General features: G+C 42.8%; 1 protein-coding gene across 1 annotated transcript in view; it reads left to right on the top strand.

The window, feature by feature from the left end:
* The window catches only part of GRM7 (glutamate metabotropic receptor 7), a 466404-nt gene that overhangs the window by 368443 nt on the left and 70729 nt on the right, over positions 1-27232 (top strand). The gene's annotated exons all lie outside the window — the stretch shown is intronic.

The following is a 27232-nucleotide window of genomic DNA, read 5'->3' as shown; positions in this document are numbered from 1 at the left end:
CACCAGAGGTGGCCCAGCACAAACCTGCGCTGGGACAGTGCTGGTGGGAGGCCAGAGGTTTGCTGCCCTGCAGTCACTCGGACTGCCGGGTGATGGAGGGTTGAGTGGGGATGTGGGGGAGGCAGGGAGGAGGTGTTCCGGGGTGGGGAGAGGTGAGAAGAGGGTAAGAAGGAGGTGCAGCTGGGGGAGTGAGCGGGGTGAGAGGAGGGTGGGACCAGTGGAGCTGAGCTGCACTGGATCCTGTGCCCTAGGTTGGTCCGCGTGACCTGACACGGGACTCTCTGATTCTATGTTGGCTCAAGAGCTGCTGCAGAATTGAGTAGCCTTAAGAATGGCTCCCTCTCTTGAGACCTTTCGGCAAGGCCTGAAGACCCTTCTGTTTAAACAGGCCTTCTGAGTTCTTGGCCTTTTAACATCTTTTTAACATCTTTTAATATTTTTTACAGGCCTGATTCTTTTATGACTTGCTGCTGCTCTATGCTCTTTTTACCTATTTCTTTTTACTCTGACTGCTGTTTTTTATGATGTGTTAATGTTTTTATTTGTTTTTAAATTGTTTTTAATATGTTGTAAGCCGCCTTGAGTCCCTTCGGGGAGAAAGGCGGGGTAAAAATAAAGTTGTTGTTGTTATTATTACTATTATTATTATTATTATTATTATTATTATTATTATTATTATTATTACTATTAGCCCCACTGCAGGGCTACTTCCATTTCCCAGGGGAAGGGGATGAAAGTCCCCTTCCCCAGAGGAGTGACCATGGGCTGCCCAGTTGCACATTGGATGCTGCGGTAGCCATTTTGGTGCTGCAGCAGTCCCACGCTCCAGGAAGTTCAGGATTGGGCTATTGGGGGAGGAACAGCACCATTCCTAAGTGTCCACCCACCCCAGGGCCATCCCTTTAAATGCCACCCCCTGACCTGGAAATAATTGTGGTGACATGCTGATGTCACTGCAATTACTTTTTGTACACTCTGAACAGTTGCACAACGCTTGGGGCACCCGCCTGCTCTTTCGCGGGCTGGTGTGTGCTGGCTGGTGTGGTGCTATGGCATGGTGATTGATTAATTGGGCCCAGGAGGGGAAGAGTATTGGTGGCACTGGTGCATGCCATATCCTAACCCCTTTCTGAGCCTGATTCACCTCCACAATTCAACTCCGGCTTGCGCCAGTGATATCACAGGTCCAAGTTGACCCATAGCAGTTGCTGGAGTTCATCCCCAGGGCAAGGGGACAAATGTTCCCTTAATGCATGGAGACCCTAGCAGCCAAAAATCCCCTGTGGGATACAGCAGGAGCTGCACTGGTGCCACTGCATCACCACACTAAAATTTAGGTATGAATAGGCTGTTAGCTGGTGATATATCTGAAATACATTGATCAGTATCTAGTTACAAAATATTATGATGAAATGTTGTCCTTTCATTCCTCTGGATAGCATGATGCTTTCAGATTAAGGAAAAATTGCTTCTTCTTTCTTCATAATATGTTTGAAGCAACATAGGGTTGCTTTCTAATACACACTAATCATTTAACACTCTCTTACAGCCCTTCTGATTATCCCATATGCTAAATTGAAGATGGTTTGTTCCCTGTTGCCTCCCTGACTAATCCTAGTATCAGAAACCTCTCCAGCTGTTTACTCATTTGCAGACCACATCATGATTGCCAAATTGTACAAATCACACATCTAACATAATTAGATGATAACACTGTTTAAGGTAGTAATATTATTGTCTGAAATTTAATCCGAATTTCACTGAGCTGATGCTGTGAAGAATCTGGAGCGTTATGTAAGGCAATATTGAGAGGGCGGGAGAAAGAGAGAATATAGTGGTGATGTGTGACAGCAAATCATCCCAGTTTTGGGTTTTGTTTTTTCTTATGCAGTTAACTGTGTCTGCAAGAGAACGTTGTCTTAGAGTAGGCAGGGTTCTGCAGAATTATTCTGCCAATATGTCGCTTTAGTTGTCAGATTGAAATTCTAGGCAGGTCATTGTGTTGAGATGTACATGTTTCTTAATATAGAACTGCGCATGTTGAGAAATGACTCTCTTGAGCTGCTTGCTATCCCAGGCGGAATTTGGCTGAGGTGAGAATACAGAGCAAATGGATGTGGGAGAGAATGTTGGTACATGTGCAAATGAATGAGATGAATCAAGTATTCTGTGCATTGCAAGGAAGGTACTTCAGAGTTTAATGACTGACTTGATGTTCATTTTGTTATAAGGGACAAGTTACTGAAGATTTGTTTTACCTAAGAATTAAATCCCTCTCTTTTTGGACTGAGGAAACTTGGCCAAATTATTGGTGGCTATGTGTTTCACTACAAACCAGACCGGATATTTACTAGAGGGAATTTAAATTCAATTACATGGTTATTTTAGGCATATGTTATCAATAACACATCGATGTGTGTTATTTCCAATTTTTATCAATTATGTGAGTTGTGCCTTCTTGACCTTTGCAAATTTTCTTTGAAGAATGCTGTTATTTTGCAGTGGACTTGGCAGATGTCATCAATCATTTTATTGTTATAATAATGCCCCTTGCAATACTGCCCCTTGCATTATTTTATTTGCAGAGATCATGTCACTGAAGATATGGTACCTTATTTGTTTAATTGCCTTATATCTGAAGATCACAGGCAGAGTTTATCTCTCGGTTCTTGGGAGATTGAGACAATTGATAGTCGCCACAATCCTATCCACATGTAACTGGGAGTAAGCTCCATTGACTCTAATGTGACTTACTTCTGAGTAGACATGCATAGGATTGGGCTCTAAATCTGCAGAAATTTGGCTTACTAGTACTGACAGAAAAACCAACTAGAAGTAGTGAATGTTGCTTTGGAAGCTCTGAAGTACTGTTGGCATTTTTTCAGTGTCTATTTATTACACAATAAATTTGATTTTTGATACCTTATCTTTGTCTATATTTAAATTTTGACCATTGTTTTACCATATTTTAAATATCATTTGTTATGATACATTTTTGATATCCTTTGTTGGGATGCTTTATTATTATGGCCCCCACAAAATTAAAGATAACTGACCCATCACTGATGAAAGCAAAGGCCATATTTGAATACTTTCTTTTTCATTCCTTATAACAGTGGTTCACAAACTGGTGGGTCGTGAGAAGCTTCCACCTTTTCATAGGGGAAGGAGAAGCATGAAAGCAGGCATCCTTCCAACTTTATAATATATAACATGGCAGTATCCATGGACAATGAATATGTTTCTTCTCCCTTATAAAGAAGGCAAAAGTTTGGATGACTAGTCTATGGTACTGCAAGGATTCCAGATTTCAAGTATTCAGATCAGTGATTCTAATGCAGATGTGCCACGAAGGTGGGATCTTGCTTCAGCTTGGCCAGAGATTGAAGATGATCACTCAGCAGGAAGAACAGAATTTAACACTGAATTGTTTTCTTTGAACCTAGAGCTTGCTTTCCTTAACTAAGGCTACAGTTCTATACACACTTACCTGGGAGTAAGTCCAATTACCCCTGCTAATTGGGTAAGAGGCACTTTTTCTAGTGGGTGCTCCTTTTTTAGCAGGGGGAGAGTAACTGGCCCACTTCACGCCAGCACTGTCTGTTCTAGTGGCTGTCTGCTGGTATTCATTTGCATCTTTTTAGATTGTGAGCCCTTTTGGGACAGGGAGCCATTTAGTTATTTGATTTTTCTCTGTAAACCACTTTGTGAACTTTTAGTTGAAAAGCGGTATATAAATACTGTTAATAATTGAATTCAGCAGAGCTTACTTCTGATAGATATAAGATTATACGGTGACAATGTAGAATAAACAGCCTCAGCACTTCTCCAAGCATCCAAAGCTAACCCTCAGTACCTATTAGCCTCCAGCTGAAAAGTAAGCAGCTTGAAATTATCCAAAGAAACTAGCATGCCAAGCTCTAAGCTACCACACTGGCTCCTGCAATCCTTGCTGATTTTGAAGGACTTGGCTGCTCATTACGGCTGCTGTGCTATTTAGGTGCTCAGTAGAATTTGGACTTTCATCAGTGCAGTTTCCGTTACATTTGGGAGCTGTTCCAGGAACTGGTTAGCCTTACTGGAACCTAGATATGTACCACATGTTGTTAGACCAGATCCAAGGCTTTAGTTCATCTTGTATTGGCTTCAAGTTTGCAGATCTATTTATTTCATTATGTTGTGATAAGACAGTCCAACATCTTCTGCCTTCCCCATTAATGTGGGCTTCTTTTTATATTAATATCTTGCTTTTCAGTTGACAATACATCTATTGCCCCTTTTTAATTCTTGTTAGGCTTAGGTTAATTAAAATGTGAATAATGGTGACAGAGGAGGTCTCCAGGCAAACCTTACTGGAATATAGTTGTCTGATATTTCCCTTCCCCCCCCCCCCCACTAATAAAGTCTGATTTCCTTATTTTCTGATATGGAAAAGTTTTCATATTTCTACCACTTACAGCCTTATGATTTTTAAAATATATATGACATGATAGGTGCATAGTCATAGCCATCCATGGTTGGGAAATATCAGATGTAGAATTTTAGTTTTAATTAGATAAGACAGTGTTTCTCAAACTGTGGGTTGGGACCCACTAGGTGGGTCATGAACCAATTTCAGATGGGTCCCCATTCATTTCAATATTTTATTTTTAATATATTAGACATGATGCTACCATGGAATGTGACTGCATTTGGGGAAATGTTACAGACCTGTATTTTAACAAGCCACTCTGTATATTCTTTTAACAATGATAGTAAATGGGGCTGAATCCTGGGTAAGACTGCAGCCTAAGATTGTTAAAAAATTTTCCTGCTTGATGATGTCACTTCTGGTCATGACATCACTTCCAGCGGGTCCTGACAGATTCTCATTCTAAAAAGTGGGTCCCGGTTCTAAATGTGTCAGAACCACTGAGATAAGATAATTAAGATTTTTGTTTGTTTGTGCTCACATTTCTACTTTCAACCTGTTCTTTTTCACATTTTTATTTTTACATTTCCCCCAGGTTGTTTCCTTTGCAGCAATAGTATTCCCATTATAATCCAATTACTTCTTACAGCTCAATATTAAGCCTGGAAAAGGTGCTTCCTGGCATGACACTATTGATCCACTTTTTCTGTGTTCTTTTAGGATAACCAAGCAGGTTGAGAAAGAGTGAAATGAATCCTTTTCAACTGTTTTCTTTATTTGTAAGGTTTCTAAGCATGCCTAATAGATAAATTCCAGAAGAGTAGCCATTTTGCAAATGTGATATTGTTTCAGACTGTGTTTATTCCTCCACTGCCCATCAACCTCCATGTATAGGCCCTCTAACTTCTTTATTCTGTTGATACATCTGATGAAGTAGGCCAGCAGTTCTCAAACCGAACAGTTTGACCCAATTTTTGGTGGTTCACAAAACCAACAGGGCAGATTGGACCTTGTGCATGCAGGGTTAAAAGTTTTATTGCTGATTGGATTTTACAGGCCTTGCTCGATTCATAAAAGAACAGAACTTTTATGAAGAGGTGGCTGCTGCTGGTTTGTGTTTGATTTGTGATGTGGGCACAAAACGAGTAAATAAATTACGATAGGGGAATTGCTTGATCAAAGTATCAGTAGCAAATCAGCTACATAAAGATCACACAATATCAGTCCAAATGGTACTTACAGCCTAACTAATGAAGTAAAGAATTTAGCTTGATTAGAACATAATTTATGAGTTGGGAAATATTTCTACAGATGTTGATACATCATTGCCTGAATCAAGAGATTGTTCCAATCAAGGAAAAAAAATCTGACAGTTCAGCATGAATGCGGGCTGTGGAATGAAACTGCCAATTGGTGTGTGTATGTGGTATGTCTTCCTCATTTCCTTTTCCATTCACACTCAGTGTGTTGCATTTTCTTTTTGCAGTGTGTTTTTAACTTCTGTAAGATCATCTCATGGGAAGGACATTTTCTGCAATCTGTTGGCATATATATACAGCTTTGGATTGTGTTCTTTGTCTAACGTATTATTACATGGCTTTGAATAGGTGCTGCATTCTTTTGAGATTATGCTGTTTATTGCACTTTATTGTTCAATGGCAGGGGAATAAACTTTTTTTTCAGTAGTCAGGATTCTCACACATTGATGCCTCAGATCACAAAACAAATTAGCATGACTGATGGTTTGATTGTCTATGTTTTTTTTGGTTTTGTTGTTGTTTTTCCCCTGAGAAAGTAGAATAAAAGAGTGAACGGTCTTCATTTTTGTGTGCATCAGAAGTATACTTTTGATTTCTAAGTGACTGACAATGAAAAGTGTGCCATGAATATGCTGCAGTTATCCCACAATAGAAATTGAAAATGGGTTTCTGCTCCTCTGTGGTGATTATGCAAATGTGTGCACCAACATCTACTGTATCTGCTTATGCTCAGACCAATCTGTTGGTAAGTGTTATGAAAGTTACCTGGCAGGATCCAAAGAGCTATCTCAGGTAAGGCCAAGAGCTTCAGCATACTTGGGGGTTTGTCTCCTTTAAACAAAGAGATTTGTTTCCTTTGCCAAGTCACAATCTGCTTTTGGAAGTCCCTTTATGTTCAAAAGTGTGCCATGTGATATGGGAGGGACATGCTGTTTAAGGGAACACAATCCAAAAGCTTTTGTTTGTGGAAACAGTTGTGCCGCACTGAGGTTCCCACCACTGGATTTGGTCGTAAATGTTATGTAGCATAATTAAGTTTAACTTCGTGCAAAGAAGGTGCTATGCACTGAATAGCCGGATTAACAAATAATTAAAAGCAATAAATGTACTCAGTGAAATTTTCTGCTCACAGATTTTTGACAAATAGATGACCATTTTGCTGAGCATTTTATAACTATTTTTTTGTGATTGTTGATTTTGTGTTTCCTATTTCATCACTTTCTGGATCTATGTAATTCCTAAGCTATCTGTAAATTGTGGTGTCTGCATTTGTTTAATTAATTAATTAAACACAACTCATATGATTTATTAGTATTTCTTAGTCAGTCTTGTAAGTGTTGGTTGAAACATTATTTATATCTGCTTAAATTTGCATATTAATATGGATAGAGCCCTGGGGGGATAAAAGTATTCTATCTTTCTTTTTTAGATAAAAAAGAAAAAAGGGATGTGTTGTCAAAGGTACCATATTAGCTTTAGTGGCTGTCTACTGGTTTCAAACAGAAAATAGTAAATGAATTATTTGCAGAGGAGAACTGTGAATGCTAATCATTTCAGCTCTAGTTATAGTCCTTCATTTCTCATGTCCAGAAGAATGTCTTCTTTCTTTCTTCATCTTTCCTTGTAAACCCAAATCTCCCTGAGCTAAATGAAAGAGATTATTATTTTTTTAAGACTACTGGTATGCAGAACGCCCAGCTGCTTGTCTATAGTTTTCACTGAATCATATGTCTGCAGTGTATTTTAAAGGGCAGTTGACTGGAAGTTTCACGTGCTGCGATTTCTGCTTTGACTTGTTACATTTCTCCATCCAGCTGAGGAAGACTGGAGAAGGTAATGAATGCATGAGGACATTTCTTGTGTACCCAATTGAAACAGATGTGCTTTTCCAAAAAAACAAAAACAGAAATGTACAGTTCTCATGCATTTCTGCACTTGTTATTTTCAAACTTGTGTTCTGGATATGTTTGACTAAAAATTTTCTCTCTCACACACACATGCGCTTGCACGCATGCACACACACAGAGAGTACGTCTCTACAAACATAAAATAGTAGAAATATCAGCAGCGAACCTAGCACTTGGCAAACGGGGCAAATGCCCCGGGCGCTGAGCCCGCAGTACTCTGGAACTGCACGGAAAGCCTCAGTGAAGCTCCTGACACAGTTGGAAACTGCATTTCCAGTTTTCCGGAAGTGCAGTTTAAGATTGTAGGGAAGTGTTAGAATGCTTTTCTAGTCAGTCCTATGGTCGTGCAAAGTTCTGTCATGTGTGGCTTCATGCACAGGGGGCGGCATCTTGTGGGGGGGCGGTTATGCGGACCTTTGCCCCAGGAGTAGGGAGGGGGAAGTTTGCAAACGAGAAATCTTAGAAGATTTCTGAAAGATGCTGCAATGTGGATTTTGTCAAGTCTCTGGGGGATATACTGACCTGGTGAAAAAAGGAGAAAGAGCAGCAGAGAAAATTATACAGTTATCTTAATATTGAAAAAGGTACAACAATCCTGTGAGGTAGATTAAGCTGCAAGATGGTAGCTTACCCATCTGTTGAACTTAGGGCCCAATCGTATCCAACTTTCCAGCACCGGTGCAGCCACAATGCGACCCCAAGATAACAGAACAAATGGTCCCATACCTTGAGGGGGCCTCTGTGACTGCCCCTCCCACCACAGGATGCAGCTCATGCCCCATTGGCACGGCTGCACCAGCACTGGAAAACTGGATAAGATTGGCCCCTTGGGGCCCAATCCAAACTGTGCCCTGGGCTTGCACAAATCCCTTGCACCAGCCCGGGAGGTTGCAGATATGTTGTAAAGCATGTTTGTGCCTGCCTGGGAGTAACCTGCGCAGGCACATAGAGGCACACTGACCTGCAGAGGCCAAATCCAGCCTCTGCTGTGTCAGGAGACAGTAGGTCTGCACCACGGCAATCATAATGAAAGCTCCTATCAGTATTCTCCCCTCCCCCCAGTATTTTATCAATGCACATGAAGTGAAAACTGGAGCAAACTGTTGTTGCTGCAAATTTCCAGAATTAATCTTAAGTAATCTCTTTAAACTGGCAAGAATGGAACTCGAGATGGGGAGAACCCATGGAATTAATCAGGATGTGGAAAAAAGGAAATTTCCATGCTTATCTAGAATTCAGATCAATGGAATGGAAATTTTGCTATGCAGTTGCAGTTTGAAGTGAGATGAAAAGTAGCAATCTACACTGGCAATCAGTATTTTAGGATCGATGTATTACTGAACATCTTTCTGATATACTTCACAGATATACAACATAGTAGCATAGCATAAAACCATTTTGTATTTCAACTTCCCCATTGCCAAAAAATGTTGACATGCCCATTCCACTGAGAGTTTTACCACGGATTTCCATAGAGTTGGTTTTCTATAGCAGGGGTGCTCAAACTTTCAACTTTAGGGATGCTGGACCTTTAACAAGTGTATAGAAGAGAGAATTGCAGCAGGTGCAACTTGTCATCCCGCAGATGCCAAGCTGCACCTGCTGAAATTCTCTCTTCTATACACTTGTTAAAGGTCCAGCATCCCTAAAGTTGAAAGTTTGAGCACCCCTGTTCTATAGGAACACTGATAAATCAGCCATTTCTGAGAGTTCCTTGGCTTCTAATCCCAATCCTTTCATTGTTACCTTTCATTTCCAGAAAGCTGTAGGAAGCAGTATTGGGTGGCTGCAGATTTAGCCGACGAGAGGAAATTCCAAACCTATAATGTGAGATGATTATATAAATAATTGGTGTATTATAGATTTTGCTTTCTCCGTGGCTGAGCAATGCAAATACAGTAAACACCATTTATGCCGTGGTGCGTTGTGAAAGAGGGAAGGTGCTAAATTGCAAAAAGTAGCACTTTAAAATGAATCCTGCTGAGAGCACAACAAAAGCTTATTGAACAGCTTATGGCTCAGCAGCTATCCCCGAAAATTCTTACTTCAAAATTCATTTTGTAAGGTACTTAGTGGCATAAACAAATATTACATGGTAAAACATATTACAAAGGTAGTCAGAATTGTGTATCTTGTAAATATCTAGGGGGGCTGATGGGGTGGTTAAGATTTTGTGGCAGGAGTTTCGAGCCATGTGTCAATGGATTCAGTAACCCCAGATCATGGGTCAGCCCAGGCTAGGTAGTTCCAGAGTCTTTCAGCCCAAACCTGTGCTTGCCACTGCTGCAGTGACACCAGAATGGTTACTGCTGCATCTTATGGGGGTGGGAAGCAACACTGGGGCTACTTGGGGAAAGGATCCAACACTGGGGCTACTTGGGGAATCTGTTGAGCGGGCACAGATTCGAAGAGATCCGTGTCAGGTCACCGGGGCAGGAAGAGGGATTAGGATATGGTGGCAGGGCATGTTGCCATCTCTGCCCCCCTCTCGCCCACTACTCTGGAACACCTCTTCCCACCCCAGCTTACCATTACCTGGGCACTTGCCCAGAGCTCCAGGAGGCAATCCTCATCTTCTGCTGAGCCAGCGTCGGACCGGCCAGAGGTGTGCTTTATAGCACGTTTGAAACACTGCATGCTGGCACAGGGTCATTTGATTTGGGCTCTTAGAAGGGTTACAGCCAGGGATGAAATTGGGCAGGGTGAGGTATGGTGAGAGTTCAGGTTCAGGAAGAAAACAAAGCTGGCTATCTACGACAATGGTATAAAACTCAGGCTCAAGAACACCAAGCCAAAGAAGCAGAAGAGTAAGAGTGTGAGCAGAAAGTCTGTTCAGAGAGGAGTTTCCAACAAAGGTTCACACAAGAGAGAACAGCAAGTAGAAGCAGAAGTCTAAGAAGTAGCAAGTTTTGAGTAAAAGGTCTCTGATAGACACAGTTGTACCCAAGTGAAATGGTCACCAGACTTCATTCTCCTCCTTCTTTCCTTTGTGGAGGAAGCTGGGAAACAGGGATCAGTGAGTTCAGTATAATGGAATTGGTCCCATCTGCAGCTTAGTTCAGAAGTAGCTAACATGGGTGGGGAGGTGAGTGTGACACCACAACTACACAATATCTGGGGGACTTGTTATGTAACAATAAAAAAGTCTCAGTTCAAGCCAATCAAGGACCCAAAGTGGCATCAAATTCTATTGTCTGGCACATGCTCCATCACCACCTACCCGCACCTGCAATTTTTTTTTCTGACCTAGGTGTGAAAGATCCTAGGAGCAGAAGCTCTTCAATCCCAGAATTCTCCCCAATAATTTATTTATTAAATAAATAAATTTAAAGGAAGTATCAGAGGTGACAGCAGCTCAGAGATGACAGTGGCTTCTTCTTCCAGCTCTGCTGCTTGTGAAAGAGAAGGAGGAAGAGCTGTGCATTGCACCCCCATCCTTCTTTTGATTGCCTTTCTTGGAGCGTGGGATAGTAGCTGGGAAGGCAACAAGGATGTGGTAGACCAGATGAGCTGATGAACCTGCGTGCAAAGTGTCCCTCACCAGTTTGCTGCCTTCCCTAGACTGCCACTCACTCATCCTCACAAAACGTACTTTCACTTTTTTTCTTGAGTATAACCACCACTGATATACTGGAAGTATGTTCCAGTTCCAGTTGTGTTCTAGAGTCCCATACGCAAAACAAGCAAACACGTTCCATGGTTTTGTGCAGATTGAACGGATGTGATCCTTGTTAGAGTGGAAGTCCAAATTTGAAATGAAGCTAGTTAAGCAGGCCTGTAACAAAAATCTGAAAGATGGCAAAGGATTAATGAGGCTGAAAAATAATAATTTGAATAAGATGGTCAGGGCTGAGGGGGAATATGCAAGCACTAACCAGAGTATTTTTTTTTCATTGTTCCCATGTGATGGCACAAACTGTGTTTTTTGTTGTCACATGAATGCACTCAAATTGTACATGTATCTGTCACACTTCCTTTTTTGCTCCTCTCATTTTGGCATATCTGAATCTGGAGTGATTGGGTCAGGACTGTCATCTCTTATTGACTGGAGCCTGAGCTCCAGTCATGTTCATGATTCCCTTGTGCAAATGAAAGAGCAGAGAAGTAACTTAATGATCAGTTTAGAGAGAGCTGCTAAGTGTGGACCAGCAGCAGAACTAGGGTTAATATTCCTCTTCCATGTCACAAAATACCCCCCCCCCCCAAAAAAAAAATAACTTGGAGAAAAGAACCTGAAAGGATGGAATGCCCATGTCAATTTTCTCCTGTTCATTCGTGGTTGATCATTGCTTAACTCCTGTTTCTATCATTTGTGGCTCTGTTCCTGAATCTTCTATTTCTTTTGACCATGATAAATGGACTTCCAAATGATCACCAGCCCATGAGAGTCTTATTTAGCAAACGTCTGCTGGTGAGCTAATAAGCTTTGCCAAATGCATAGGAACTGCTGTTTGAGAAACACAGCCAAGTCCTGCCAGGCAACATGGAAGCAACTGTGCCACTGCAGGATTGTGCTTTATAATCCTATGATTTGTAACTTCTATCGGCTAAATATTATTGTTCTTTGCTGAGACCACTGGGGCCAGAAGTCTCCCCAGTTGTGGTGTTCATATCAAACTCGGTGACAGCAAAGCAGACTTTCAGCATCAGTAGCTGACACTGATGCTTGGAGCAGAAAAGCTGGCACTGGGGACAGAGCAAGTTAATGTCATCACTAGGCTTATTTTTCCATTTGTTCAAACTGGCTGCTGAAGGGGTGTTTCATGGCTCTTCTCAGACTGTGCTTGGACTCCACAGGTCTCATGACACATTGATCTATGAGGCTATTTCAGATCTAAGGATGTGAAAAGTCATTCTTCACAGTTATTGTGTTCTTAGATCATGAAGTACAACTTCATTATAATGTGCACTCATGGCATAAGCACAAATGAATCAGCTATTGGCAACTGAACATTGTTCTACCTTTATCTTTAAATGTAGATTTATAAAACATCAACAGGAACACAAAATTCAAAGACATTTTACTAAGATATTTGCTATATGGCATGCCTGGGTAGGAATCTTTCCAATCCCAAGCTTGCAGCTTTGCAGTGAAAGTATTAGAAAAATAAAATATGTGGGAGCTTATTAAAAAAAAAAAGTGGATGTTAAGAAAAACATTATAAACCAGCAGGATCAGTTCAGGTCTCACCTTGGTGGATAACTGGAAGCTCCTGGCTAGAGGCAAAGGAATGTAGATTGGCAAGAGATAGTTAACATCCTGAGAACCAGCTTGAGGTATGTTTTGCAGCTGCCTGTGGAAGCTTGGGAAGCGCAAGAGCTGTGCAACCAGGGCAATGACTGTACCATGAAAGGAAACACCTGGAGAAATGAAGGATTATATGAGTTTTTCTCATAGTAAAACTTGTAAAAATCTCATTTAAAAAATGGGATTTATGGTCAGCCTCCCTATGTGAATTGCCTTCATCCTATGAGAATCAAGTCTAAAAGTCTTTGCGAAAGGCAGTATATAAATACAGTAATAAATAAATAAGGGCGCAATCCTAACTGCGCCCTATGCCGGCCCAAGTCCCTTGGGCCAGCCTGGAAGGGTTACAAACGTGCTATAAAGCGCATTTGTGCCTCCTCGGGAGGAAGCCAGGCCGGCACTTCATGAAGCACCGGCCTGCGGAGGCTGATGGAAGCCTCCACACCAGCTTCCCTACAGCTCCCCAGCTCCCCCCAAGGTAGGCGTGGGGGGTCGGGGAGGAGGAGGGAGGGAGGCGTTCCTGGGTTGGGGGAGGGAGGGTGATGGGCGGCCCCAGGGGTGGACAGGGAGCAGGAGGCGGGGCTGGGATCTGACAGTTATGCCGGATCCCAACCTTCGTCCCCGTGGAGAATGGAGAAGTTTCAAGCCACTCTGCTCTCTTTGGACTTGTGCCACCTCAAGATGTGGTGCAAGTCTGAGAAGAGCCATAGGTACCAGCAGCCCTTACCCAGGAGTAAGGGGGAAAGGTTCCCCTTGCCTCTGGCTAAGCCGCTGCTGGCCACAATCCTGTGCTGGATACAGCACAAGCCTCCTGGCTTGCCTGTTCCAGCTCAACTTAGGATTGTGCCCTTTATAAGGTAATGCAAAACATATACTTCGGTGATGGTGTCCAGTGACTTATAAAAGTCTTGTGACCAATTCTCAGCACTACACTTTACATTGTATGTGGAGAAATTGGAACAGGTTCTCAGAGAAGGCCAATGAAGATATTCAGCTCTGCAAAACAAGTACTATAAGGAAAGGTTGAAGGAACTGGGTTTGTGTAGTCTGAGAAGAAAAGATGAAGTGGTAGAGGGGGATTGGGACATGAAAGGCTGCCCCATAGAAGAGAAGAAATACTTGTTCTCTGCTGGTCAAGAGGGCAGGACTAATTCTGATGGATTTAGATGAGAGGAGGGTAGATTTTAGTTAAACATCAGAAGGAAAAGTAAAGGAATAACAGCCCAATCCTAAAGCCAGCAGCTCCAGTGGGGGCAGCAGCACCAAAACGGCTACCGCTGCATCCAGCGGCACCACCAAGGCTGCCAGAAGTCTCATATCTTGCCGGTGCAGACTTGAGAGATTCCTTGTTGAGCCTCCTAGCCTGACACAGAGTTTGGGTTCCAGCAGACCAGAGCTCTGTTGTTCCCACCCACATCCTGCCCTGATTCCTCCCTTCACTCTTCCCTCCCCCATCCCGTTCCATCCACTCCCTGCCTCCTCTCTGCCCTGATACTACCTACCACTGACTGGCTCCGCTGGAGTGCCGGCCAGCTTTCCTAACGGTGCTGAGGCTCAGCGCTGACTGGCGCTGGCCCGGTGCCAGCAGCTCCTCCTCTCCGGGTGCTGCAGGCATGCCTTACGACACATTTGTGACACCCAGCAACAGTGCTGGAGCTCAGTGCCGGCACTGCTACTGTTTAGGATTGGACCCTAAATTACCTGGAATGAGCTGCATTCCCCCCCCCACCCCGCACTGCTGGAGGTCTGGACAGACTCTGGGAAGCCTGAGGTCTGGGCGTTTGTTGGGGATTTGTTTGTTCCTGATTTCTTCCATCAAGGAGAGGGATTGGGCTATATGACCCACAAGGGCCCTTGCAGGAATCCAGAATGTCGGAATTTTGCTCCACCTTGTATTGTCTCTTTAAAAGTGCTATCTTATGCATGTTGACTATGAAGTTGGTCCCACTGGCCTCAGTAGGACTAACTACCTGAGGAGTGTGTGCAGCATTGCAGCCTAAATGTCTATGACCCCGCCTCCAAGCAGTAAAAAGTGTGAATTGACTAAGTGTCATGTGAGCATTCAAAGAGCCTTTGCATTTAAAGCAAGGCAGAGATGCTGTTGAAATGCCCTGAGCACCATGTGCAGGGGACTGTGAAGCAATGCCTGACAGAGAGAGATGGTGCCAGCAGGGAGCCCACACTGCTCTCATATTTTTCCTTCAACACTCTGAACTTTGTGGATGCTTCTTTAGAGATGGAGAGCATTTTTGTGTGTGGGCCAGAAAATGCAAGGTCTGAATTTTTAACACTTGCAAGAAGCAAAATTTTCTTCCCCTCCATTACCTGAAAGTAAGTAGACTAGACCTCTTTTTTCAATTAAAAGTGGCATTATCCCTCTGGAGACACAAATTAAGAACCAACGTAAGCAAATATGTATTGAATTAGCAGGCAGGACTACACATTGTTTTGCAGGCAACTCCTCCAGCTTGCCTTTGAGTAGGAGCCCCAATGGTGGGCATGGAAAAGGTCTGTGTCAGCAGAACCGTCTGAGAGTGAAGGATGCAGCACTGGGATCGGAAATGATTCTTGCCCAGGCATGCATAGCCAAGGGTTGCTGAGTCAAGCTCTTCGCTTGTAGTTACTTTCAGCAGACAGGATTATAAAGTCAGCTGCAACAGGCTGAACAGTAGGAAGCCACAAGGAATCTTCTGAACAGGAGATTGTGATCCACATTAAGGCACTTAAAACATCCAAGACCTATGAGGATAAGATGAGGTCAAGATACCACTTACTCTTACGGTATCAGATTAACATTACAGTTTAATTACAGCTGTTATTTTCTTTTCCTCGAAGAGTTGAGTGTGTGATTAATAGTGCATGTTTTAGAGGCTTTCACACCCGAAGTAAAACCTCAAAGTGATCAACTTCTCACCCTCCCCCCTCTGGCTCTGGGCTAGAGCTCATCATTTAAATTCATTTAAATAAGTTTGAATCAGAAAACATTGTCCTTTCCATCCAGGGTGATCCTTATAACTGCAAAAGGGATCAAGGCACTGCTGAATGTAGTGCACCCAAGAAAAAGGTAGGACATGACAGAATGAAAGCTAAAAACACTTTTATATTGATTTCATGTGGTTAATTGAAACACTATATTACTTATTATTAAATTTAAATATTGCAAATAATTTATTACATGTAATTTATTAATTACAAGAAGGCTATGCACTGCCTGCAGCGGCCGCTCACAGGGAAATGGAGGACATTTACGTTATTTTCCAGGAATGATACTGAAAAAGAGGACATGTCCTGAAAACGAGGACATCTAGTCACCATGTCTCCTTCTAAAGCTTGACTGTGGTTGCAATCCTATACATACTTTCCTGGAAGCAAGTCCCATTTAATTCAATAGGACTTACTTCTTAGTAGACAGCCATAGAGCTGCTCTGCCAATCTCATAGTAACTCTAATTCCAGATTGGAGCTACTATTGAGATGTCTGCTGACTTCAATTTCAGACTCTCAGACACCAATTTCAGACTCTCAGATGCAACCCCACATACAGTCACTCCTCCACACAGTGGCATCGCTAGGGAAGTGCAGGGGGTGGGTGGTACACTCTGGGTGTGTGTGTTATACTAATAGCCAAAATTGTGAAGTGTTTGTATTTTTGAATAATACCATCACGTTATATTTCATTCAGTACAGAATTTCATGCAGAATGTAATGAAACAAGCCACACATATTTATTTGTATTATATCATATGGCCAAATAACCAGAAAAGGAAAACACAACTGCCTTTAGTAACAAAAACTGAGTTTCTTTGACTCAAAATTGACCAGTGAGGCTGATTGTTCTGAGATCCAATGAGGTGTTCTTGTAACAAAGCAGGGAACCAATAAGGTGTCAGTATGAGTCGGCTCTCATTTCCATGTATCAGAGTTAATACTAGAACTCTTATTCAGTTGTGTGAGTGTCATCAAGTTAGCCATTGGTTTTTGTTGGTGACTGATTTTTTGGGGTGACCTGTTCTGTTCTAATATACATAAATAAAGTTAACGGGGGTGACACCAAACCTAGGGATGCCACTGCATTTAAGTTGTGTATATGATATCGTAATTTATTTTGCATAGTCTGGTATGGGAGGAGATCCATCATGGGGATACCGCAATGAGCTCTTGGCACCAGGTGATGCAAACCCTAGTGACATGTCTGCCCCCACATCCCATGGTGGTTTGAATTCCCCTGCAAAAACAGTTTAGGGATTTGAGATAGCTTTTAAAGGAGAAACGAAGCCTAGAGGTGTACATGACTCCCTCTGCCCCCATTGCATTAAAAATCTCTTGCGCTAAAGCACCAAACTGCATTTGGTAGGCATGGCAATTGATCCAAAGCAATTTAAAGAGGACTAGAGCAAAAAAGTATAAACTAAAAAAGGATATTAAATTATGTTCAAAACCTAGAAAGCCTAATAATTGGAGGAAATGCAATGATTTGAGCAGTCAGGGATAATAACAGAAAATCTCCCATGACTATAAGTCACTAAAGATTTAACTTTGAGAAAGACACTGTGATATTGTTTGTCCAGGTTTTCTTCTCTCTTCTAATGGAGTTGCCCTAAAGGGCAAAATCAAAAGAGAAGCAGATTTAATGAAGGTGGCTGATGTGACAATAATGGGAGACTGGAACTTTGATCCTCATGGTGAAGGCACTGTAAGAATGAATTTTCCTGTCCACATATTAATATCTCATCAGGATTGGGTAGCACTGTATAATCCTAGGATATTTGAAGATGTGCCCAGGCTATCTCATGCAATATTCTGATATCTGCACTAGATCCCAGCATAAATCTATTATTTTACTTATTATTGTTATATATTGATTATTAATGCAATGTCAAGTGACACTTGCATACCCTTACCATGTTTTCCCCCCTATTTTAAAATTGCCACAAGCAAGTACGTCTGATATTTGTGATTGTCATATTGAAGGTGAAACTGCAACTCTTAAAGCAAATATATTCAATGTGTTGGTATAATTGGTTTTTAGTGTTGTTCTGTAATGATGAGTCTCCTGTTCCCTCCCCCTCTTAGTACTTGAGCTGCAAAACATGGGTGAAGTGTGAATGTGAATGTCTCCAAACAAAATGTAATTAAAGTTCAATAAGCAAAACCTAATTTTCTGTGTGCCAACTCGCATTGTCAAAGGAAGATTGATGGATGACTGTAACGTGAACATTGCCTGCTCTTGACTTCCTCATGCGAACACATTCAGTTCTGCAAGGATAAGAAAAGCTGTGGTTTTAGCTGTGTCATCTTGTCAAATTTACCCTTTGTAATGTGTGGACATTATATTTTATTTGAACTTTGGAACCAGTAGGGACAGATGAGTAGGGGTGTCATTCATATGCGCCTCCGCACCCGCTGCCTCCCCCTGGAGGTGTTCTGAGGGCCTGCCAGAAGTGACAATTTTTGACCTCCAGAAGGCCTTAGAAGGACTTCTGGAAGCCAAAATTTTTCACTTCTGGGCTCCAGAAGACTTTGAAGGACTTCTGAGGGTTGTGCAGCCTCTCCAGCCCTCACAACATCTCTAGGGTCTCTCCAGCCCTCACAACATCTCCAGGGGAGGCAGTGGTGCAGGAACCACACCTCCAAGTGGGGAGGGCACCCCTGGAAGTGTGTCTCCATTGCCACAGTTGCAAGGAACACCACTGATTGGAACCCATTTATTTGGTTTTTCAGGGACATCATGGGATGGACGGGACAACATGACTTTAAATTAAGAGTATACAGGGATGCTTTAGAGTAACACTGAGATACTCTAAGGGAGGTTAGATATTGCTCACTGTCTACTACAAGTTAAACAGCAAATGGGTTGGGCAGAGTTGCCAAATGAGCTGCATGTCAAGTCTCATCACATTATACACTCCTTAAAAGACTTTAAGATGACCGCTGACACTGTTAATATTGACCTGCCTTATAAAAGTATTCTAGGATTTTTCATCTGGCATAGATTTAAGTAGGCCCATTGTGGACCATAGATTGGCAGGGGATATAAGTAAGAAACTATTTTACTTATGTCTCCACCACTGCCTGGTCCCCTAGTCCCTAGAAAAAAAGTATTCTAGGATTTATTACTGAACTATTTGTAATGCTTGGACCACCTTACAGGGCAGATGTATGAGAATGAGATGTATGAGAGGAGGGCATCCTATCCCACCTCTCAGATGCTTCTATATGTATGTCTTTCATCCACAGATCAGCTGCCTTTCATAATGATGGGAATTTTATTATTTTTCAGTGCTCACTATATTTTCTGCATTAGCCATGCACATTGTTGCTAAAATGTCTGTGTTTTTATGTTTATTACACTCCATTCTTAAGAACTTTGGTTACATTGTTTTCCTTCACCTTGCTCTTACATGATGATGGAAGAGTGATGGATAGTAATTATGTAATCAATCTACTAGATAAACTAATTTTTTCAGTTATATGGATTATAATTACAACTTCTTTATGAAAGGTAATTCAAGCGACATCGTTAAGCTACTTTTGTTGCTAGTTAACTACTTAAGGGCGCTATCCTGAAGCGGCCATGGGCCAACACAAGTCCCTTGCGCCGGCCCAGGAGGGTCACAAACGTGCCTTAAGCAATTGTGGCAAAGACTGTTCTGATCACTCACTTGCCTGGCAGTTTAAATTTCAAGTGCATGAATTCAAACAGTGTGTATAAACTTTTGCCCTTGCTAACTGGGCAAAGGGGCATGCTTGAAAGTGGTGCTCTTTTTATAATTAGCAGTGGGAAAGCAACTCTGCCTGATCACCCCAGCAGAGGGTCCTTTCCCATGACCATTTCCATCTGCCACTCTGTTAGTTGGTGACTCCTTTTGGGGGTGGGGAACCATCATTCATTCATTCATTCATTCATTCATTCATTCATTCATTCGTTTTCTTATATAAACAACTTTGTGAACTTGTTGGAAGATCAGTGTATATACAGTTGTAATCATAAGATTGTAGTACTTTTTATTTTCAAGTTGAGTTCTGACCATTGTTGGGCAGCCCCAATAAGCAGTTTGTAAGAAAAACACAAAACCGTTCTTCTAGTTACTTCCAAGAGTGCATGAATTCCACTGGGATCAGCCCTGGTGATGACTGTTTTTGTACCTTGACATGTGTGGCAGCTTTGAAGACAAAAAACGAAATCTCTCCATGTCCCTCTCTAATAACAAATGATTTATGCTGTGTAGATGAAAGCTCCCCCCACATCCTTAAGTTGCAGTGTAGTGGTCAGTAAAAGCCAACTACTGTGACCTGTTGTCATTATGATTGAGTGAATTCCTCATTAGGGAGTGTGTTCTCATCCATCAAAGGTGCCAGCTTTCATTTCACCAGCTGTATTTCACTGAGGTTCACAGCACTCTGTGTCAAACTATATCATGCCAAAAAAGAAAAACCCATGAAACATGGGGTGGTGGTGTCTCAAGCCATGATTTTCTCCCTGTAGTTCCTTATGTTGGCTGCTTACCAAAAAACTGTAAGCTGTTTCTTAAATTAAGGGCCCAATCCTATCCAGTTTTCCAGGTTTTGACTCATTTTATTGTCACCCTCAATATGTTTTTCACTTTAAAAACGAACAAAAAAAAACTCTAATGTTAACTTACTTATTTCTTAGGCCTAAGAAAATTCAGCCTGTAGTGGCCAATAATGTTTTTAATGTCAGGTGTGTTCTGGAACCTAGGATTCAGACAGGATTCCATCCATATTTGTTTGAAACTATGGCACAGTCAACACAGTAGAGACCATCTCTGTATGCATCTCAGGGCAGCATGACCACCACATGACATGCCAGATGGTTTTGTGCAACTTCCTCTCCCCCAGCTTGCCTCAACAATGATCATGTAGCACAATAATAATAATAATAATAATAATAATAATAATAATAATAATAATAATAATAATAATAATAATAATAACAACTTTATTTCTACCCCGCCTTTCTCCCCAAAGGGACTCAAGGCGGCTTACAACATATTAAAAACAATTTAAAAACAAATAAAAACATATTAACACATACTAAAAACAGCAGTCAGAGTAAAAATAGGTAAAAAGAGCATAGAGCAGCAGCAAGTCATAAAAGAATCAGGCCTGTAAAAAAAAATATTAAAAGATGTTAAAAAGATGTTAAAAGGCCAAGAACTCAGAAGGCCTGTTTAAACAGAAGGGTCTTCAGGCCTTGCCGAAAGGTCTCAAGAGAGGGAGCCATTCTTAAGTCAAGGGGAAGGGAGTTCCATAGCGTTGGTGCCACTATTGAGAAGGCCCTATTTCTTGCAGCCGCCCCACGTACCTCCCTAGGCGGCGGCACTTGTAAAAAGGCCTTCTCTGATGACCTGAGAAGGCGAGCCGGATTGTACGGGAGCAGGTGATCTCTAAGATACCCTGGTCCAGAGCAGTATAGGGCTTTAAAGGTCAGTACCAGCATCTTGAATTGGGCCCGGAAACAAATGGGCAGCCAGTGCAGCCGCTGGAGAAGCGGACTGACAGGGTCGAACCGCCTACCTCCAGTAACCACACGGGCCGCCGCATTCTGCACTAGTTGCAGTTTCCGAACCGTCTTCAAGGGCAGCCCCACATAGAGTGCGTTACAGTAATCTAATCTCGATGTCACTGAGGCATGGATCACCGTGGCCAGGTCTGCACGATCCAAGTACGGCCGCAGCTGGCGCACCAGCCGAAGCTGAGCGAAGGCCCCCCTAGCCACAGCCGCCACCTGGGAATCCAGGAGCAGCTGCGAGTCTTATCCTATGCATGTCTACTCAGAAGTAAATGACATTGAGCTCAATGGGACTTACTCCCAGGTAAGTATGCATATGATTTCAGCCTGAGCATGCATTTTTATTAAATTTTCAGTGACTCTTCAGTGGTCTGCAAGCATAAACAGGAATAGTCAGAAATCCTTGTCCAGCTTGCGCTCATCTCTGTCCTGCAAGGTCCTTCCAGGCCTTTCACAAAACAAGCAAATTGAAAACTCTTATTTTAGTGAAGGAGGAGAGGGTAACTAGGGATGGAGAAGGTTCTTTTGACTACTTGGTTGCCTATTTTTTAAAGACATTGCTAGCAGCAGTGACATGATGAAAAGCCGGTACTCATGTGCTGCAATGGATGCAACTGAATGCACAACTGCCAATAACAGTCACACCAGTGATGGAAAGGATAAATTTGAGTGGACTGGGGTCCTTCTCCCCCCCCCCCGCTTTCCCTATTGTTCATTTGTTTGCTTTCTGATGTGCCCTAAGTTCCCATCAACTGTAACCACTCAGGGCAGTCTGAATGCAACAAGCACTTCTTATAATGTCCCTGATGAGCTCGGAGAGCAATTCATTCTACATTCAAGTCCAGCACATTTTTAGCCTGCTGTGCTGTCAGAAAAGTGCTGCTTCTTCAATTTCCTAGAAAAGGCTTATTATTGGAAATTTGCATGGATGCGCACAGTAAAATTGTGGATTAATTATTGAAATGCTGTTAAAGGCCCAGGTACAGCCTTTTGTCTTACCTTAGTGCCAGAGTGGATGAGAAATCCTGGCTGGCCTTTTTAATCATCTCCTTGCTGCCAGCTTTTAATCATCTCCAGCTTAATTTGATGGGATGGTTCTGGATCACATTTACCAAAACAGCATTGAATGCACATTAGTTTTTTCACTTCTTTCTTAAGTAGGTAGAGATTACAATGTAAATCAAATTGAATTTAGATAAAGCTGAGAAATGTTGCTCTTTTTCTCTTTCCATAAAGCTTGCAGCGTGGCCTTTAATGAAAGAAATTATACTTTCAAGGCGAACCTAATTATAAATAGATAGTGATAAAATGTATGCTCTATCCAAGGTCACTGCACAAGTATCCTCTGTGGTTACATAGTTATACAAGCAAAAGCATGAAAATTCAGTGTTCCTTCTCAAAGGTTGGAAGTCCACATTGATAGCTCACTGGGTGAGTCTTTAAAGCAGGTCTATCCTTGATTTTTCCCTCTCTACTACCATGGGATATGAAAGAAAGCAATGTGTTCCAAAGAGGGTTGTGAGATTCTGAATGTAGGCTGGATATTTTGCAACATGTAGCCTTGTGCTTGTAAGGAAAAACTAGCTTGATGTTGACCTGTAGCCTTTGCTTCGATTGAAAAGGGGGGGGGGAGAAAACACTAACAGAAAATGGAATTGAGATTATGACCTGTTCAGTCATTGTTCTGCTGTAAAGTTTTCTGTTGCTAAATCTAGTCTGAAAGTCCATGAATGGTTGAGATTTGTTTGTTCCCTCTCCCCCCCAAAGTGCAAGAAAGGGTCTTGGAGTTCTTTTAATTTGCATGGAAGAACTATTTGGTCTATGCATGTTGGACTTGAAACATTTGTGTTTGTTTCCACTGTGAACATTTCAGGAGAAGCAATGTTGGATTTGGCTTTTCAACTAGGGCTAGTAGATCAGCTGTAGCTCCTAATTATTTGTTTTCCTCAGGGTGACAACTCAGGGCACAGTTTTTTCTGTATGCAAGTGGTGAGCAGGAAGGGTTTTGAGATGTTGTTGTGAGGCTGTATATGTGGTGTTGCTGATGCTGATTCTGCAAGAACTGGTACCATGTAAGCCTTTCAATCCCAAACGTAACTTTAGTCTGACATAACTGGTTTAAGCTACAAAGCAGCTGCTGTTGTATTCAAAATTGGTGATTAATTTCAGAAGAGGTTTAAGAAGATTTGCTACCCCTTCAAAAATGCACCCCACTGTTGCTTCCCTGCCCTCCAGGCAAGAGGACAGGCTCCAGGATTGCTGCTGTACTTCCTCCTCCTCCTCCCCCCGCCATCCAGCTGCTTGGGATGCCCCCTTTCCTTGACCTCCAGAGCCACCTCTGTTCTCTACATTTTATTTGAAAGAAGTAAGCTAAGCAGACTGTGGTGGAAGCTCTCAGCATGCTGTGCTCATCTTGTTTATTTCAAACAGAGCAGTGCAAAGGAAGGAGAAAACTCTGAAGCTCAAGGTAAGGGGCAGGGGTGGTTGTGGTCTCCTGATTGACTTACTCTGCCTATCCAGCTGCTTTCCTAAAGGGAGGAGGCAACAGAGGCAGCTTTCCCTCCCCCCCTTTTCATTCAGCAGTGCTGGAGGACAAGGTGGGCTGCTGCTGCCCCAAGCCTCTTCCTGCTTGCTCTCAGAGAGCAGGAAAAGAATCAGAAAGCCAACTGAAAAGATTTAGTGGGCTGAAGTGGGTGGTGGGCACACATGGGGCACACAGCACCTCTTGTTAGTTTCCAACCCCCCCCCCCCCCACCAATACACTGCTTGAAATGGCCATGTCAGTCAGCCTCGTGGTTAACCCTGTGAGTTGTTCCTTGGAAATGTGCATATCTTTATCAGGGCGCAATCCTAAGCCCTTATTATGTCAGTGCTGGAAAGCACTGGCATAAGGGCTATGAAGCTCTGAGGTAAGGGAACAAACATTCCCTTTCTTTGAGGAGGACTCCATGAGTGACACCCAACTGCAGGTTGCAGCACACGTCCCATTGGCACCACTACGCCAGTGCTGGAAAGCACTGACATAAGGGGTTAGGATTGCGCCCTCAGTTGGCTAAAGATATGCCACGATGACCTAATTCTGAACCATGCTGTTAGCACAAAAAAAAGATCTTGGATAAGAAATGTACAAGGATCTCCCTAGAACACTGTATTTACTTTTATGATTTAGACCCAACTACTCTTTTAAACGGTGGCTTAGCACACATTAACCGCACTACTTCAAACAACTGGTACCCTTATTCCTATGCATGGTCCATAGGCTACTCCAGGCCCAAGACCCCTGGAGTTTTTTTTCTGGCAGAGAGAACACCAGCATGTTCCCTTCATCTGCTTGTTCTCCAGGAAAGAAGGATGGAGAGATGCAACCTCCTAGACCTAGCAGTTGTTGTTCCCCCTTGCCATTGTCAGAAGTGAGAGTGACTTTTGCTTTATATCTGCAGTCCCAAGCAGCTGGCATTTAGGGAAGAATTGGGAAGTGAAGTATGTGCATTGTATGTCAATGCATGCATTGTTGTTACTGTATATGAATGGGTATATGAAAGTGTCCACTGCTGGCAAAGGGATGCCAGTTATGGAAGGCAGGAATTTATGTTAAGAACCAGCAGCTCTGCTTTCCTTTGCCACCCTGTGTCTCAAGTAATAAGAGTAATAAGCTGTGGCATTTGGCAGTCCTGGCAAATGGCCCTCTTATATTTGTTTAGCATAGTTTCCTGCTCTTTCCTTATAAGCCCCTCTTATTTTTTCTGAATTCCATATACTCATAGCCTTTATACTCATGATCTCATCCTCTCACTTCACTCCATTCTGCTAGCTTTGAACAAGATGCTGGCATTTTTGAACCAAGTCAGTTTCAAAACAGAATGAAAAAGAAAGCAAAATATAATAAACTATGGAGAAAATGCATATCTTTCCTCATGCAGGGCTTCAGCTGATTCTGCCCCTCTGGGTCAGCTCCTGGGGAAAACAAACACAGCTTGGAAGCAGAGCTTTTCAGCTAATGCATCAACTGAGCTTCCGTATGAGTGTGTGGCGGATTTTCCAGGTGGGCTGAAGTGGTATTGTTCAGTGTTCTAAGACATTCATCAGTATGCAAATCCGAGGGAACCTGAAGTGAGTAGCCTTCTATGCAACGACTAGGTTGAAAACAAGTGACCGGCAACCACGCAAGTAGCAGCTACATAAAAGCATACAGTTTCCTGTCACAAACAGCATTGCCACCGCCCTCACCCAATCAAAATCCAGGAAAGAGCCTGCACTTCTCTCCGCAGACATAATAATAAGTTGCACGGTGAAATTCACCTTTAAGTGTGTGGATTTACATGTTCCGTTTTTAGGGTTGCTACGAAAAGTGCCCTTTTTAGTGCCAGAACTCCATGCAATGGAAATAAATGTTGAAATGCTTTTGTTGCATTTATGCCAGTCTGTTTGCCAGTAACCCAGCTACCCTTGAAGTTATGTTGTTCTGTCATCCTTCTTGGCCTCACCTTCTTACATCCATATTTTCAGTGGACAATTGGCCACGGTACCTACATGTATGGACAACTTTTGCTGATATGCTGCTGTATACACAGACAGGGTCAGACCAAATGGGCCAATTGGGCCCTGTGCTAGGGCAGATGGAGACTGGATCACCCACAGCAGGCAACTTGCACTTCAGTTTGCACACCTTCATGCAGTGGCATCACAAAGCTGGCACTGTGAGGAGAGCTCTGCATCTGTTGCCCCCCCCCCCCACGTCTGATTGATTAGAAATCAGGGCACTCCAGAAGCAGTTGGCAGTGCCGCAATGACTTTGTTGTGTCACCACAATCTATTTCTGTGTGTCACGGTGCTTGTCATCATGAGTAGAGGGGCCATGTAGCAGGGAGGGGGTGATGTCTGCACTCCACGGCCCTGCAAAACAATAATTTGAATTGGCCCCACAGTTCCTAAGGCTGGCTCTGCACACAGATCGCGGGACAGGGAGAGGTGACACCGCATTGAATATATATATGGAGCAGTTCATCTGAAGGACCCTTAAGTTGTCTATACACAATCCATTTAAATTGTTCTTGCATGTAAGCATTTCCTCGTTTATTAGCATTTCTAATGCTAGTTAGCATTTCTTCATGTATATTCACTCTATGGAAAACAAATGCATTTCAGCTATTTATTACTCTTTTATCTCCTAGAAAATGATTTATATTGTGTGCAATACTTCAATTGATAACACAGGAAATACCCCTACATTCTCTAGTCCAGTGGTTTTCAAACTCTCATGGAGAGTTTGAGCCACTGTAAGTGCTTGCGGGGGGAGGGGGCAGGCAGCGGCGGCAGGGGGCAGTGCGCAGTGCGCTTACCCAAGCATCCTGCAGCCTCCTGGGGGTGCGGGGAGCCCAGTGCGATTGCTCCGCTTTCACTTTCACTGCTGCGGGGAGTCCTGCTGAAGATCGCACTGGGATCCCCGTACCCCTGGGAGGCTGCAGGAGGCTTGGGTAAGTGCACCCAAGCCCCTGCAGCCCCCTGAGCAGCGCGATCCTGGGGATTGCGCCGCTGCCTCCTCCCTGCCTCCAGGCTGCCCCCACCCCTTAAGGGGGCAGAGGCCAGGACCCACAGGCTGAGGTGTCGCAACACTCCAGTTTGAAAAACCCTGCTCAAGTCTATTGAAGGGAATCCTTGGAAGTAGGTTCAGAATATTCATTCTATGTACAGTAATGTTTTTGTAGTCATTAAAGTTGACTTGCATATATAATCGAAGGTATTTTAGCCATCCCTGGCCTGCAAATCCAACAGTAAAGAAATATGGCAGTTCGGACTGAGGTACAAAGTAACAGGTGGATGATACAGGGTAGTTCCCGTGGAGGTCAGGACATTGGCTGGCCTGCCTTGCAGCAAC

This window comes from Tiliqua scincoides, chromosome 2 (assembly GCF_035046505.1).
Source record: "Tiliqua scincoides isolate rTilSci1 chromosome 2, rTilSci1.hap2, whole genome shotgun sequence".
NCBI lineage: Eukaryota > Metazoa > Chordata > Lepidosauria > Squamata > Scincidae > Tiliqua > Tiliqua scincoides.
This window is presented reverse-complemented; position numbering and strand designations above follow the sequence as displayed.